Raw genomic sequence first — 17,764 nt, forward strand, 5'->3', positions numbered from 1 at the left:
GAAAAGCCACTTGACCAGAAATATGCATTAGGTTGTTTTATAAATAAGAAATAAACTTTTATTGTGTTAAACCACTGAAATTTTGGAATTTGCTAGTTTTAGCTGCTAGCATCCCTTAAATAATATAGACAATTCTCCCTGTAATCTCCAGAAATTCCTCCAAAGTTTCTCAAAATAAACATGCAACTTAAGTAAAATCATGTACTTGCTAAATGAAGGTAACTTTCAGACAAGTACCCTTGTTTCCCAAATCCCTCTTGTACAGAAATTATGGAATAGCTTCCAATTCCCCCACCTCTCACATGGTCCCAGTAAGCGGTACACAGTGAAGAAAATATCAAATACGAAGGTGTCATACAGATGGGTTACCTCGTGATTAGGACCGCCAACTCAATGCTTTTATTTTTCTATAAAGCAAACAAACAAAATGCCTCAATAGTGAGCACTACCTTAGGAAAGTTTACCCAACTTAAGGCCTAAGAAAGTCAAGATGCTTTGTCTAAGGCAACAGGTTATATATTAAAATGAAAATTCATGAATATTTTATTTGTTTGCTTACTTGCTTCTTTTCATTTTTGCATGGACTATTGAAGCAATGAAAAATCTTCATGTCAGGCTAACAGTGTTGTTGAAACATGAAATTCACAAAAGTAACAAAAGCGATGATTTATGCTCCAAACTTAAAAGGTAGCCATGTGAGCCCAGACTGGCAGAATCAAAAGTCAAAACCACTGTAAGTCATCTGGAAGTTTACAAATATTCAGATATTTGACTCTAAGTAAACAACATTTTTGGACGAATCATTGATTTTTTTTCAACTTTTGGGAAAATTCTTTTGGTATATAACATCAGTTGAGATAATGTATTTCACATACACATTATGATTGTATAACAACGTAGTACCTACCACTATATAACAACCTTCAGAAATAGCTTTGATAGGAGGTTTATTCAAAACATACCTTACATTTTTTTATTGTTTGAGAGCTTCTGCCCATATATTTATAAAATATCTCTCCAGAGATATGACAGTGGAGTAATTTTGCTGAGAGATTTTCTATTAAGTTTTTAGCGTTTCCTAGTATATTTTGAGCAAGCACATGGGAATTGAAGACTGGTATAATGTGTGATATTAACCCCAAAGAGCTGAATTTTCAAAGTGGAATTTGAGGAGTATGATGGACATAAAGTAGTGAAGGGGAAAGAGACAGTTCTTACTGCAGTGAGATGAGAACAGAGAGAAATCACTAGAGGAAATCTACATTTACAGACTCTTGCGTTTAGCTGAGAATTTAATCTACTTTGAGAATGCAGCATCTAACTATTGTGCTTTTTGTGTCACTTTCAGCAGATTTTTTAGTTCATAATTTTCCTCTGGCCCGGGTTGTAAGGTATTTATGCTCGACTGTGTTCATTGTTTTTTTGTGAACTTATAAAAATTGCTTCTTTATTAGTCTATAAAAGCCATGTTTGGAGACAGCCTAGAATAAAAATTAATGCAACTTTTCACTCTATAGCACGGAACGAGTGCCTGCTTCGGTCTCTTATTTAAGCACCGCAGATGCGTTGAAACCTAATAAAAATTTTTCCCTGGCCCATCAACCCTAACCAGGGAGCAAGAAGCTGAAATCTGTCAACTGCCCACAACCAAATGGGAAGTATTTTGAGAGCTGCATTGTTAAAACTCTGAGAACCAGTATGTTATGACCAGAGGCATAAAGTCTGGGCTTTGTGAAGAAACATGTATGTATCATTTAATAAACACTCTTCCTCCTCCATCACCTTGCCTCTTTTTTTTTCTTTTTTAATTTGTTCTTTTGATCGTGATATGCCTCACTTTGGCTTTGAAATTCATCTTATTGAACAAAACAAAAAAAAAGAGGCTACAGTCTCTCTGATCTTTAAATACTTGCGAGCAGTGAGACAAGATTTGCTGGTTTAAGGCACGTTCGAAACCTGTATCTCATGCCCTTTAGGGCATTTAAAGTGTGATAGAAAATGCATCAATCATAGCAACAACAACAAACATTAAATCACAATAATAATTATTATTATTACAATGTTATAAAAACAAAAACAGAACTCACGGCCCTGCAGATGTGATTGTTTCCCAGGAGATAGCTCACACCTCCCTATTTACTTCTGAATGGTGTCCAGGGATGCAAAGCAGCTTGTCAGCTCTTGCAGTGTGAGCCAAGTCACTTGCACAGAGAAAGCTGAAGGATGAGAGGGAGAGAGCAAACTACAATCTCTTTTCCCCAGACTTTCCTATCTGGTCTTCTCATGAGAGAAATAGGCCAACAGCATCCAACAGGTTGATGCTTCCTCCAATATCCCCACCTCCCTTGGTCTCCAGCCCCTGATCTCAAGTCAGGAATCTTAATGTGAACATTGTGCCCTTATTTTCATCCAAAGCAGCCCTAGATGGTGGAGAGGTGTGCACAGGAGGAAAAGATAAAGAAATACCACCCCAATACTTTTTCTTTCAAGTGCTTTTCAGACATATTTTCAAGGACATACCATCCATGAATGAATATTTTTATTCCTAGACCCTATTCTTTTTCAGTTGGTTCTTCAATTCCTTATTTGAGCTGTGAAAAATCCAAAGCTGTATCTGGTTAATCTTTAGGAAAAGTATGCTGGTCCTCCCAAATGTGATAAGAAGCCAGTTAAAATGATCTGGGTGTTAAAGCAACCACGGTGGAAGAATTCTAGCTAAATAGACACTATTTACACCCCCAGAGTGAGTGCGTCATGTCCAGCTTCCAAATCCATCATCTCTGAACTACTGCTCTGTGCCCAGTCCCCAAATACATGCCTGGGTTTCCCAAGATGCAAACTGATTGGTTGTGTAATGAAGATTTTATGAGAGACTCTTTTTTCCCCTCTTTTCCTACGGGCCCGAAATCAGCAAGCCAAAAAGCATTTTATCCTAATATAGAAAAGAATTATACAGCAGATGCTTCTTCACAGAAGGCTGCGTGCTGGAGAGAGGGAAAAAAAAATGGCGCAGCCCTCCCTCATGCAAGAGTCAGGGCTGAATCATCATGGGAGTGTTTGTGGTAAAATCACATTTTTCTTTTAGATAGTGGAGCTGTTATCATTGGGCTATGGACAGCTAGTCCAGAGTGGCTTTGGTGAGATCTACTCTTATTCACCACATAAAGAGTGTATCTTTGGCTCCAAGGGAACAAAACATTCAAGAATATTATCGTGGGAGGAGAGCAGATAGAAGGAGACCCTGGAAAAAAGTTGGCCTGGATCAAGTAGTGAGGAGAGCCAACAAAGTAATGAAAGGGATTTGTTTTCTTTTCGAACTAAGGGTGGGGATTGGGTCATAGCTCCATAATCATTTGAAAACAAAAGGTCACCCCAGCAAATGATTTTCCCAGAAATCCCCATGAGGTAAGTTACAAAATCAATCCTATTTCTCTTAACCAAAGACCACCATCAGGGGCAGGGATAATTTCTTAGTCTTGATGAGTGAAAGAACTATTTTATCTATATTACTTCATTACCCAGAGGCTTATTCAAGACAGGAAGGAAAGGAGAAAATGAGAGTTAGAAAGGAAACTCCTTCAATATTGAACTTTTCCATTTCTAATGCTTTAGGTCTTCAACTATACCTGGCAATAGCAATAGATGTCTGTTATCTCATTTAATCAATTCTTCCACTTGGCTTTTTATCTTTCTAAAAAATTATATTGTCTCCTGAAATCCCTTCGTGTGTCTAGCTCCCCATCAGCTCTCAGGAAAAGTTCATCTTCTTCAACCTAAACATCTATAAAATATGGATGGTCCCTGACTCCTCTAGTCCTACCTCCCACTAGTGCTGTAAACATTCCTCTGATCCAAATTGACTTTCTTCTCACTGTTCTTAGAAGATGCCACTTTCATTTCTATGTTTTTAATACCTTTGATTATCTTGTTCTCATCAAAAAGGTGAACTACCTTTTATTCATCTCTCTATCCAGGTGTCTGTTCTCTAAGCCTTTCTTTCAAGATCATCTTCAGTGCTCTTCCAGTTATAGCTCATGTGTCTCTGAATTCCTATAGTAGCCAATGTTTATACTTTTGTAATTTTAGTACTTCATTCAGGCTTGTTTGGATTTTTACAGAATGTCTTCCCCATGGAGAATGAAAGCTCTTCTGTGACATGGACTGTGTCATAGATATTTTTATATTCCACATAATATTTCACAATTTATACAAATATTCAAAATATTTTCCCCAAATTCTTTCAGTATGTGGCCTTTAAACCTTATACTGCCAGGCTTTGGGAATGGGAAAATAAGTCCAAATGAGGCAAAACATCAGAAGCTCTTCATAGTCTTCATCATATACTGCTATGACTCTGTTCCTCCTCTTCCCACTCAGTTAAGAGATCATAGAAACCTTTGACCCAGGCTGGACACCAGATAACATCAAACCAAACACTCTCATTTTAAATATGAGTACTAATGTTTAGAGTAAGGCCTGAGAAATCACATCTCCAGATTCACAGCTTAGTAATTTCTTCCTTATTTGTCATATTGCCTCTCATCCTAGCCTTCTCACGGTTTCTGACACAATAAATATTGTTAATTTGATTTCAGAAAAAAAGGCAAAGAACTAAAGCAGTTGGGAGGGAAATTAAAATTTAGGATTTACCTGAACAAGTCCTCAGCTTTTTAGTTACATTTTTAATGCTTCCAAGTTTAGCACATGCTTATCAATTATGATTGTGTTTGTTTTCACTTTAATCCTATTTCATTCTTTTCTTTTTGACATTCTAGAAGTTGACTTGGATCTAATTAGCCACTTTGCTTATATTACTAATTATGCTCTATTGTGAATAATGGGTCGCATTCTCTTCTCCATGTTGTTGGGTGGCTATGTTATTGTTCTGCATTCGATTTGCGATGGAACAAGTCACAATGCTAGATCTACTGAAGACACTACCCAAAGGCAGTTCCTATGAAAATGTTGATGAAATATTTAAAAGTAGACAAAACTAATAATGTAAGAAGAGTAAACGTTTGATGCACTTCAGAAATATTCTAAGGTCACTACTTTTATGCTTTGGACTACCAAGAGACATTTATGAATGAAATAAAATAAAAGTATCGGTATGATTTTAATGAAAGAATTCTAAGCAAGATTCAAAAGTCCTGGAATCCAGCTCTTTATCAAGGCATTGGTCATTAATTTCCTTGAGTCACAGTTTCCCCATCATATGAGAAGTACACCTGCTTTACATGACTCATATATGTGCTTTATTGTTAGAAATATATACAAAAGTGTATGGAAATTTTACTTATATACTGAATTTTTTGTGGACTTAAAAAAAAAGATTGTTCCCTGAGCTAAAGTTTATTCTACTGGTTGTGTTATACAGATTTTCCACGAGCGTTAGCCAGGAATACAATAGTAGTAAGATTTCTGTTATTATGCCAAATGGAATCATCTATATAATGCACAACTTTTTATTCTTTATGCCTCAATGTTGTCTTCCCTCGATGTCTCTCCATTCCCTCCATTCCATCACCTCATTCTGATCACTGTCAATCAGGGTACCACTTTTTCCTTGTTCTTAATGCCACAACTGACAGGAACTACTTAGGAGAGACACAGCACCTCACAACACACAAAACCATATATAAATGTGACAGTTCCTATTAGAGGTGGTTGCACACAAGATAATTATAGCACAGCAGACAGATAACTAGCAGTTTGGCTCATTTACACTGAAGGAGTTTTGCACTGTGGGGTAGTTACATGCCCATTTATTGCACCTTCATTGTAGCCAGGATGAATCTGATTGAACTCACTTAATCCTGTGCTTTGAGTTTTGTTGCGAATGCCCACACATAGTCTCATGGTAAGAGAAATTCTCAGAACTGAGCGAAAATCCCTCACTTTCTCCCCTATAATCACCTTTAGGCTCATTATAGGACAAATCTAATTAGTGTTTCTACTGAGCAACATTTTTTTTTCATTGTACAAAGGTAATCTTATTAATGTAATAGTTACTTATAATCTAAGTATAATCTAATAGTTACTTATAATTTCAATTTCCACTTTCAGTTAAGGTAGTTTATAGTAGACCAAACTTTTCAGTGATAAGATATAGAAAAACTAGATCATATAAAACTAATAATTATAAAATTTAAATTTAAGAATAACGCCTACCATTCACAACAGCTCAGAAATTATCAAATACCTAGGAAAGATGTTCAAAATCTCTGCACTGAAAATTCAAAATATTGTTGAAAGAAATTATAAAATATTTAAATAAGTAAAGCATATTTCATGTTCTTTGTTTGAAGACTCAATATTTTCAAAGTTTCAAATTTCTCCAAACTGATCTACATAGATACCATCATTTATACTAAAACTCCAGAAGGTTTTGTTGTCATTGTATTGTTATTGTTGTTGCTGTTGGTGTATTGTTGCAGTGACGGGGAGAAGATAGTCAAGCGTATTCAAAAATATGTGTAAATGAAAAGCTATCTTGAGGAAAAACAAAGTGGGAGGACTTACACTACCAGATAGAATAAGTCTTGGTATCTGGTAGTGTAAGTCCTCCCACTTTGTTTTTCCTCAAGATAGCATTTCAACAGAACAGAATAGAGAATCCAGAAATAGACCCACAAATATATAGTCTCCTGAAATATAACAAAGGTGTCACTGCAATGCAGTGAGAGAAAGGATTGTAGTTTCAATAAATGATGTTGGGTGAAATGTATATTTATAGAGAAAAAATCAGTCTAATTTATAATTCAAGGTGGCATATAGGTACAGACGAAAAAGGTAAAAATCCCACGGTCCATAAAAGGTAACAGAATATTTTTATTAAATTTGAGTAGGAAATGATGTCTTTAAAAGGACCCAAAATATTTAAAATCCATATCAGAAAAGATATTTGCACACCGATGTTCATAGCAGCATTATTCACAGTAGCCAGGACATGGAAGTAACCAAAGTGTCCTACAGTAGATGATTGGATAAAGAAGCTGTGGTACATATATACAATGGAATATTACTCAGCCATAAGAAGAGATGAAATACTGCCATTTGTGAAAACATGGATGGACCTCGATATAATCATGCTAAGAAAAATAAGCCAGACAGAAAAAGTTAAAAAAAAAATCATATGATATCACTTATATGGGGGATATAAACCTAAAAGCAACAAATGAACAGGACAAGCAAACAGAGACTCATGGACATGGACTCTAGACTAGTGGTTACCAGAGGGTAGGAGTAGGGGTAGCGGGGAGGTAGACAGGGTAAAGAGGGTCAAATATGTGGTGACAGAAAGAAATCTAACTATGGGAGGTGAACACACAGTGTAAATATAGATATGCCTTACTGTTAAAGTGTACAGCTGAAACTTATTGGATTTCGTTAACCAATGTTACCATAAAAAATAAAAAGCAAATAAATTTAAAATTAAAAAAGGGATCCAAAAAGCAATAATCATAAGGAAATTTGGACAAATTTAAATTGGACAAAATTAAAATTTATGTTCATTAAAAGACACCATTAGGAGTGTGATAAGGCAAGTTACAGAGAGGGGGAAGATATTGGCTATGAATATATATATATATATTTACATATATATATGTAAAGAACTTCTACATATCAATATATATATATACACATAAAGAACTTCTGCATATCAATAGTGAAAAGATGTGTCAGTAGAAAAATGAGCCTAGGCTTTTAGCAAACACTTTCCAAATAACACATCCAAATGGCCTATCGACTTATGAAAAGCGACTGCCTTCATTAGTTGTCAAGGAAATTCTAATGAAAACTAAAATGTGAAACCCTTACACACCTCATCAAAATGGCTAAAATAACAAAGACTGAGAATGCCAAGAGATTGTGAAGATATAAGACAACTGAAAGTCTCATACATTTCTAATGATGCGTAAATTGGTGTAGCTGCTTTGAGATATAGTTTGTCAGTATCTACTAATATGTACACTATGCATAATTTATGACCGCAAAGTATACGATCAATAGAAATGCCTTGTGTATGTATCAAAATGACGTTGATCGTAGCATTCTTTGTAAGAGCCCAAATATTAATGGGCATTTGCTATATCATAGATACCTACAATAGGATACTACACAGCAATGAGAATGAATAAGCTACTGTCACATGAAACAACATGAATGAATCTCTACAAACGTAGTGAAAGAAACCAGACACAAGAATACACAGTGTATAATTCTGTCTCTATCAATTTCAAATAATTGCTAAACAAAACTATAGTGATAGAAGTCATGAGAGTGATGACTTTTGGAGAGATTCTATGTATGGGTAAAGAATGAGGGGCTTATCAGGTACTGGTTAATGTTTTATTCCTGATCTAGATGATTAAGGGAGCATGTTCACTTTGTACAAATTCATCAAACTGAGTAGTTAAGATTTTTGTGTTTTTTGTATATATATTATACTTTACTAAAAGTTTTCCTAAAATCAATTCCGATCTCCTATTCCCTTTGCTTCTACTATTTACTCTAAATCATTTAAGTCATTTAATTCATCTCCAAAATTGCTGTGCTAGATCTGTGTGGTACACAGAACTTTGCTTGAAATAATTAAGAAATTCAACTTCAAAGGTTTCATGATGTTGTCTTTTAAAAATCAACACACATACAATCAAGCTGTCAAGGACCCAATTTGTCTACCAGAGATAGGGAGATTCAGATGAAGCAGAGAATTTTAATATGGTCATGCATTATCTATAACCTGTAGGATGAATAAAGATAAGAATTAGAGTGGACTTAACCAAAAATAGCCTTGTGATAAAAACAAGTCACTTTATTTCAATGACACTCACTTCCACTGTGATTTTTATTTAATGCTTATTTAATTTCTAGGTCCAAACCAGAAAGACTTGATTTTTTTTCTTTCTTTTCTTTTCATTCCTTTTTTTTTCTTTCTTATTTTGATTTTTCTCTTTGGCGAGGTCATTGTAACCTATGGAAATGTAATTCCCCTTTTAGTTGCTTTGCACAATGTCACTGAAGACATAGTTGAAAAAGAAAGCAGGTATGGAGTCAACAATATTTGTAGTATGAACTACTTGTTCTGAAGTTGAATTTCAAAACATTGTTTGAAGTGACTCTGATGTTATTTTGATTTACTATCCTTAGAAGCAGCCCTTTTTCAGTTAGCTCAGACTTGCAAGCCAGTCACATAAATTAAACAAAACATAGTCTCATGGAAGGATTAATGAGGGAGAGAGAGAAGATGCAGGTATCATCCTGCAGGCAAGCAATGTGTAAGTTTTTACATAAAAATTTTAACTTTTGGTCGTTGCCGGTTTTAAAGTTCTTGTCCTTAATTTCCAAATGATACTCTGCTTAGTCAATTTAAATACTATGCAAAGTCTAATTCATTCAGGTGCTTCATCTACAAGAATAATTTGATTGTTTCTGTATTTCCTTTGTCTTGTTGCTCACACTTTATACCTGGTCATCAAAATATAAAGACAGGGACACCTTGAAGCAATATCCTAAGAAGACTAGAAATAAAGTCATTTGGGGCATTTTAAAATGTTATCTTGAAATTTCTAGGTAAAGAATTATAAAAGGAATGGGAGTGAAAGATAAGAGGGAGAACAATCATACTTATGCTAATCCTAAGGAAATAGAATGATGACCTTCTTGCAACTAGATGATGAGGGGTGAATAATGGGTTGTCCCTGGTCATTAAACTTAAGGATTTGCTCTACTACAGTTTAATAGGTGCCTTTAAAAAACTTCAATTCCCTAAAGATGGAGCTAGATATTAATGAAGCCATGTTACACTTACTGTGAAAAGTCAAATTGCTCAATGTAAATAGTAAAATTCTAAGTGAATTGGAATCACACTCCTAAAATTTAGCAAATAATGAACTGGAGTTGTCTGAAAAGGACAGAAATGATATTTATTTAGAAAAAGAACATTTCTGTTCATAAATGTAAATTTAATTTCTAAGAATTTTTGTGGCTAAAATTGCATTTTTTTAATGCAATAAACAGCTTCCATAGAAAACTCACACCAACAACTTAACCTTGCTTACTGACAAGGCAGTTTCCACCATCTCATGAGAGTCAGCAGCTGATTTTTCTTATCTGTTTGCTTCTTTGAAGTTCACTTGTTCTGAAATAGTCTTATATTTGACATTATAGCACTTATTTTTCCTATCCACAGTCTTATCAAACAAACTCAGCATGCTGAGTTGCTCCAATAAAAGTCGCCGAATGACCTAAGATTAATATAACACCCCCCGCCCCCTGACAGTGTTTGATCACATGGCATAGTGATAATGATTGCATGAAGAAAGGCACAGGTATGTTAAACTATTGACATAAAACACACTCTCAGTGCAAGTGGAATGGTTATATTAAGCCTCGGACCACAGGCAGAAATGTGTGGTGTACTTTTCTCAATGAAACATAGAGAAGCTAATGTGCTGGAATTATGAATAACGTCTCCTTGTAGCCCATGTGTCAATATTGTAAAGTTATTAGAAGGCAGATTTTGCCACTGTTAGTACTTTGGGATGTGCACATGGGCATGAGTACCTTTATCTGAGTATTAATCACATGAATGGAGATTCATTGTATCCCATTCAGTGAAGTAAAGACTTAGAAAATAATGCACACTATTTCATCTTGTATCTGCCATGTAAAATTTTAATCAAGTATCTGACTTTATATTTGCAAATCTATATTTACCAATAATTGGTGCTATTAACAAACAAAAAAACTTAAAAGCATCTTTCATCTATGTTTACAAACCAATCTTTGCTAACCTAAGATTATACTGAGGTATTAGACAAAAGACATTATTCCGCTGTGTGAAAAATGAGGAGTCTCTGGCCCCAGGGATCTAATGCTGCACTTGATTTAGTATGCACGGAAGCCAAATTATATACACTTTAGTACTCACATTTGCATTTCATAATCTGCACATTAGTAAATCGTTTTCAAACAAAATAAAGTTCAGTTAAATTTTTAATAATCTATGTTTGCAAAAGGCAAAGTTACAAGTGTATGAGCTGGTTCATCGGAGTAGGAAAGCAAAGGATTATATAGATTCAGAAAACCAGGATTCAAAGATGGAAAAGAAAGTTATTGTTTATGTCACATGTTATAGGTTAAGAGACTGAAACTCCAAGAAGTTCAATTACTTGTCAAAACCAAGAATAAAAAAGAGCTCTCTTAATTTTTGGTCTGGTTCATTTTTCCTTTATAATATAAGATTAAATTTTCATATCAATAATTTAACACACCTTAATCATATATTATGACATTTTTTTCTTAGCGAATTTTAGGAAAATACGTTTATCTAAGAAACACTATTTTACTGCAGTTGTCCTGAACTCCGAAAGTAAATCTCCAGACTTGCAACTCAAATTCAGAATGTGTTACAATCCCCTGATGACCATTTTGCTATGGAGCTTTACAAATTCAGGCAGTCAGTAATGAGTCCAGAAATAAACTTGATAACTGGAAGATGGTATATTGAATCCCTATGTAAATGTGAGGTTCTAGGGCCTCTGCCAAGTGTGTGGTCTGTGATGTTTAGCTCTATAAATTTTAGCATTATGAGATCCAGGGCAGGGAGGACATCTGAAACCCTCTTGAATTTTAAATAGATCTAAGTTGTAGAGAATCCTTTTAAAGTTTCTGACAATTTCTTAAAGTATATTATTCACATTGCCACGTGATACGGGTAGAGGTCCTTTTGGCTAAGTCTTACATCGGAACCAGAAAGCTAAAAAAAGTTCATGACTCTTCTTAATTAAAAATATGAATTTGATATATTTTACTCACAATACTAGGTAGTCGTCTAACCCGATGGCTTGTAGCCATATATTTATTCACTCTAAGGACTGTTTGTATCTCATGATTTTCACGTAAACTAGACAAAAGAAGTGGAAATGCTCAAAGATGATGCTTGGCTCAACTGACTATTGCTAGTGCCTGTATAGAAGGGAGAAGTAAAACAAGAAGAAAAGTAGGTCAGTGTGAGACAGGTGTGGATGGGCCACGCTGACACATTATTCATACATCCATTCATCCAGCTGATATTTATGAAGTAAATACTATTTTCTTGCAAGCAGCTAATAGCAGAAATAGTTAGGGAGACAAATAAATAGATAATTATTTATAGATGAGTATCCTGTTGGATCTTTCCAGCAGATAGGTTGAAAATGCTGAGCTTGGAGGTGAAATAAGAACTTACAAATCTGTTTGTATGGGAGAGGGTAAACAAGGAATGTAACAGTTCTTAACAAATGGCACAGAATCCCTTTTAAAGTGAGAATTGTGTTTGTTGGAGAATATAATTTAAGTGCTTGGCGGAGAAAGTGAGATCCTTGTTATTGGCTGGCTCTGAGAATAGAGTTACATTGTTAGTTAAAAGGTAGTATATGCGTGGTTCAGTGCAGGGGCGGGCAGGATGGGGAAGACAGAGATTCTGGAGCACTTTTAAAAGTGTGGCTTGTAGAATTCTAGAGGTCCCAGATCCCCTTGCAAGGAGTCTGAAAAGTTTAAACTATTTACAAAGTAATAGACTTTGTAATAACGTTTAGAAGGTGTAATAACATTTAGATGTTACTCATTTTCACTCATTGCATTGACATTTACACTATTGGTATAAAAGCAGTGGTGGGTAAAACTGCTGCCGTTAAGCATGAATCCAGGGAGTGGCATCAAGCATTTTCTAAAGCTAATCTCATTTAAGAATGTCTTTGACGAACCTTTAAGTATCGTTAATTTATTAAATTTTGAGTGCACATCCCCCTTTCTGAGCATAGATCTGAGAATGGATAGATTTTCTTCATAAACTAAACCAAGACTATTACAATAGATAGAATGCAGAAACAGATACAAGAATCAGTCATTTTTTATTATACTAGACATTAAAATTTTTTTCAAAATTGTAGAATAATGCCACTTCATATGCTGTAGAGCTGCTGTGTTGCCCAATACAGAGGCCATCGTCACATGTGAATATTTGCATTTAAATTAATTTAAATAAAAAAAACCTAAATATCTGTTTTCCGGATATTTACTCGGAGTGCTCAAGGGCCACCATGTGGCTAGAGGCTACCAATTAGCACAGAAAATATTTCCATTATCACAGAAAGTTCTCTTGGGCAGCACTGTTCTAGAGTATACATGTAAAGATGACTTTTTGATCTATGTGTTCCTATACTAAAAGCAAATTTTTAAGGGAAAAAATAAATCATATTTCCATTGGAAAGTATGAAAATGAGCATTATTTCCATAAAGCTAGTCTCTATTATCTTCATCTTCACTTCCTTTGGCCATTTGGAATCTCAGATTCCTACTGTTAGGGTCACTTCAGATTAAGGATTAGAGGGCACCTTCTTTTACTCCACAGCCCACAGAGTGTTCACCTCAGGGTGTCCGTAAGCAATAGAGGCATCTTAGGTCAGGAATCCCTGGACTCAGGTGCCCTGCTGCCAGTGGAGTTCTTATGCAGATGGGAGAGAAAAAAAAAGCAAGAAAGCATTTCTTTCCAGCGTGAATTCAAATTATCCCTTCAACTGCAACTTCTTGATGGCAGCACTTGCTCCCAAATACACAGTTACCTCTTCCATGGCCAAAGTCTGCAACATTTTTAACACACGTTTCTGATAATTAGGCCCTACCCTGGAGTTTTGCAAGCTTGTTATAAACTGGGAAGGGAGACTGCCTGTTAGCAGATGCCAATGCTTTACTTTCCCAATATTTTCTCTTCCTGTGATAACAACCATCATCATTCTCTTTTTAGGAGACAGAAACCCATGCACAGAAATTTGTGTGCTGTTATTCGCAAGGTAACGATATTTGAGTATTTACTCTCACGCTGGTGTTAATTAGTTCACAGCATATTTAAGTCTGGGAACAACGCAAGGCAGCTAACATCTCCGAAGGACATCTTTTACACAGCTACATTATGTTCTGACAAAAACCCAGGCAGCATTGCCAAGACACCAATGGTGCCTGGTAAACTCGGTTTTGGCGAAGAGTGCAGAGGGATTTTTCTCAACTGGCAACCTGGCAAATCCAGGTTTACAAATATGCCACCCTTGGTTAATTAGTGACAGTGCTGGCTTTTAATTTAATTTGAAGCAACATGAGAGAGAGGAGGAAAAAAACAAACAAACAAAAAAACCCCAGATAAACAAGCCCACTAGTCTCACTGCTGGAGAAATGAAGTTACACAAGCATGAATGATCCAGTCCCGCAAAGAGCTTGATGGATGTGGTTGCTTCTGAAACACAAGAACATCTGGCTACACTGCACAGCTGAGGGGGAAAAAAAAGAAGGGTCCAAATTCATGGACACATTTCTGTCACAGACATCCGGCAAACAGATGGCACTGGTTCCAAATAAAGTCCCATAGATGTGCTGAGAGGTTTTTGAAAACGCGTGTGTTCATAAATGCATTCTTTTTTATCCCTTTATTTCCATCTCAGTAACTTGTCATCAGCCCTTTCTCTACTTGCTATCTTCAGAGCAATGATATTTCTGAGGACAGAGGCCTGAAAAAGGTCTGTACTACATTCTTGACCAAGTCTGGCCTGATGTGACATGGAGGAACAGTACACCATGATGTGGATTCTCTGTCTAGGCTTCGACCTATTGTTAGGAGAATGAAAGCACTCTGCTTAAATGATAGGCTAACATATTATAATATGCAGTGTTTATTGAACACTTGTATGCCAGACAATAGACTAAATGCTTGTCCCATCGCATTAATCATCATTGCCGTCTATTGTAGTGGCTACTATTATGATCACAATTTTAAAGATGAGGAAGTTTAAGTACCTCCGGAACTTGAGCAATTAGTTAGTCAAGTAGTTAGTGGCAAACTTAAAATTCATATTCAGGTCTCTCTTGTGAAAGAATTGGTTTATAATCACTTTTCTGCACTGCTTATGAGTATTTAAGGAAATGATGTACTTTTTATTTGAGATGGGCAAGTCTCGACTAATCAGAAGATGAGATGTATCATCAGAACAATGACTTTCTCTAGTCTCTTGAACAGAGAATAATACATTTGGCAAATACATCTGAGACTCGGAAAGTGAAGAGGGATTTTAGTTTCTCGCTGTGATCTACTTCTTGTCCAGAAGGTTTTTTAGGCATAGAGAGGGGAAGCAGAGTTGAGAAGCTGAGACTTGTTGGAAGGGACAATATAAGAGAAATTAAAAGCATACATATAGAAGGCATAAAAATACCTTGAACTCAATGATGTGTAAAGATATCACACAATCCTACAGTTCTTAAAATCAGATGAGATGCTGGCAACTGGTGTTGCTTTTATTAAGCATGACGCTAATGATCTAATTCTTTCACCAACCAAAGTTGGGGAGGAAGAATTTCTTCAAAAAAAAAGCTGAAAAAGCTTGTTTAGACACTTACTATCTCTCACCTGAAATATGCTAACTGGTCTCCCCTACTCTTAATTTCTCTCTTACATCCATTCTGTGTAGCAGCAGGATTAAAATTCCTAAAGAACAGTTTGTATCATATCATTTTTTTGTTCAAGTTTCAATGCAAACAGCATCATTTATTCTATGCTGTTCTAATTTCTTAGCCTGGCATCCAAGAGCCAATATTGACGTGACCCTGCATAATTATTCATATCTCACTTGGCATGACATTTCTTCTGGGAGTTTTTCTCTGAGCCTACAACTGGGTCATGTAGCCCTACTCTGAGCTTTCACAGCATCTGTCCCCGCATCATACCCTGAATCACACTTATTTTAAAGATTCAGTTATTTATCATCCCTTAGGCTTTATGACATCCACAAGCACAGAGAGAATGGAAAACTCATTTACAGTTATATTCCAAGTCCTAGCCCATGAGAGGAATTTAATAAATGTTTGTCAAACTAACAAATAAGTGAATCTACTCATTAAATAAATAAATAGATCTACTCACTCTAATGCTCTGTGCTTCTCCACAAAGTGACTCATTGTTCCCAGTTCAGCCAGTTTTCTATCTTGATGTGGTCCTTAGCTGGTCCTACCCACCATTCTCCATGTAACTAAATTCAGCTGATTTTGACAAGCATAACTCAAAATGCCCCCTTCACCATAAAACATTTCTTGAGCCTATTAGTTATAAGTCACCTCTTCTGCTTCTAACTCAGCAAATAATTTCCTTGTACCTCTTTTATAATAGTGACTACCTTCTTATTTTAATTTTAAAAATAAAAATTGTATATAGTTAAGGTTTACAACAATAATTTGATATATGTAGTGAAATTACTACAGTGAAGCCAATTAACATATTTTTAATTAAGTATCTAGTATAATTCCTTACAGAAAGGAAAAGCTTAATAAATCAGTATTTATTGCTTGCAGTGATTAAATGAATTAACTGTATCAACAAATAACAACACTCTATCTCAAACCATCCAATCTATATTTCTCAGAACTCTTTTGTAAATTTTTGTCCAGATTTTTAATTTGAGAAATAATGAGGCTCCCTCTCTCAGTGATTTTAAGACTTGCATTTAACTCTTCAGTAAGGATCTTCTACTTAAAGAATTAATTAATTCATTTATGTGTGCGTGCGCATGAACGTGTATAAATTGTATTAAGTTGTAAACTATAAGAAAAAATTTCAAAAATCACAGATATATTGTTTCATGGATTTTGATAAAATGAATATATACATGTAACCAGTACCCAAATGAAGACACAGTAAATTGCCAGTTAAACTAAAGTCTTCTAATCCTCCTTTCCAGTCACAAGACAATGGAGTATAACCATTATCTTGACTTCTGTATTATAGCTTACTTTCTCTTGTTTTTAAACTTTATATACGTGGAATAATAAAATACATACTCTAATATCTATCCAAGCTTTCATTTATGAGATTCATTCATGTTGTGTGTAGTTGTAGTTTGTTCATTTTCATTGATGTATAGAATTCTATTGTATTAATATTCCATAGTGTGTTTATCCATTCCACATGAGTTACATGACATAGTGACTTTATACAGTGTTCCTGACATCTATTTTTTAAATTTTTATGTTTTTATTTTTTTCTATTACAATTGACATACAATATTATATTAATTTCAGGCGTACAACAGAGTGATTAGACATTTATAATTTATGAAGTAATCATCCCAATAAATCCAGTACCTATATGACATCATACATTGTTATTACAATACTACTGACTATATTCTCCATGATATACTCCATATCCCCATGACTATTTTCTAACTACCAATATGTACCTTTTTATCCCTTCTCCCTCCTCATCCCCCCAAACAACAATTAAAATGTTCTCTGTAAATATGTTTGTTCTTGTTGTTTGTTTGTTTATTCTGTTCTCTAGGTTCCACATATGTCATTTGTCTTTCTCTGTCTGATTTACTCCACTTGGCATAATACCTTCTAGGCCCATCGCGTTATTGCAGATGGCAAGATTTCATTCTTTTTATGGCTGAATATTTCATTGTATATATATATACCACCTCTTCTTTATCCATTCACCGTTGATAGACATGCAAGTTGCCTCCACATCTTGACTACTGTAATTAATGCTGCAATGAACATATGGATTCTCATGTCCCTTTAAATTAGTGTTTTGCATTTCTACAAATAAATACCTAGAAGTGGAATACTGTGTCCTTCTTTGTCTTTTGTTATAGCCTTTGTTTTAAAGTCTATTTGTCTTGTATAAGTATTGCTACCCCAGCTTTTTATTGTTTTCATTTTCATGCAACATCTTTTT

The sequence above is a fragment of the Pteropus alecto genome, unplaced genomic scaffold (assembly GCF_000325575.1).
Source record: "Pteropus alecto unplaced genomic scaffold, ASM32557v1 scaffold121, whole genome shotgun sequence".
Taxonomy (NCBI): Eukaryota; Metazoa; Chordata; class Mammalia; order Chiroptera; family Pteropodidae; genus Pteropus; species Pteropus alecto.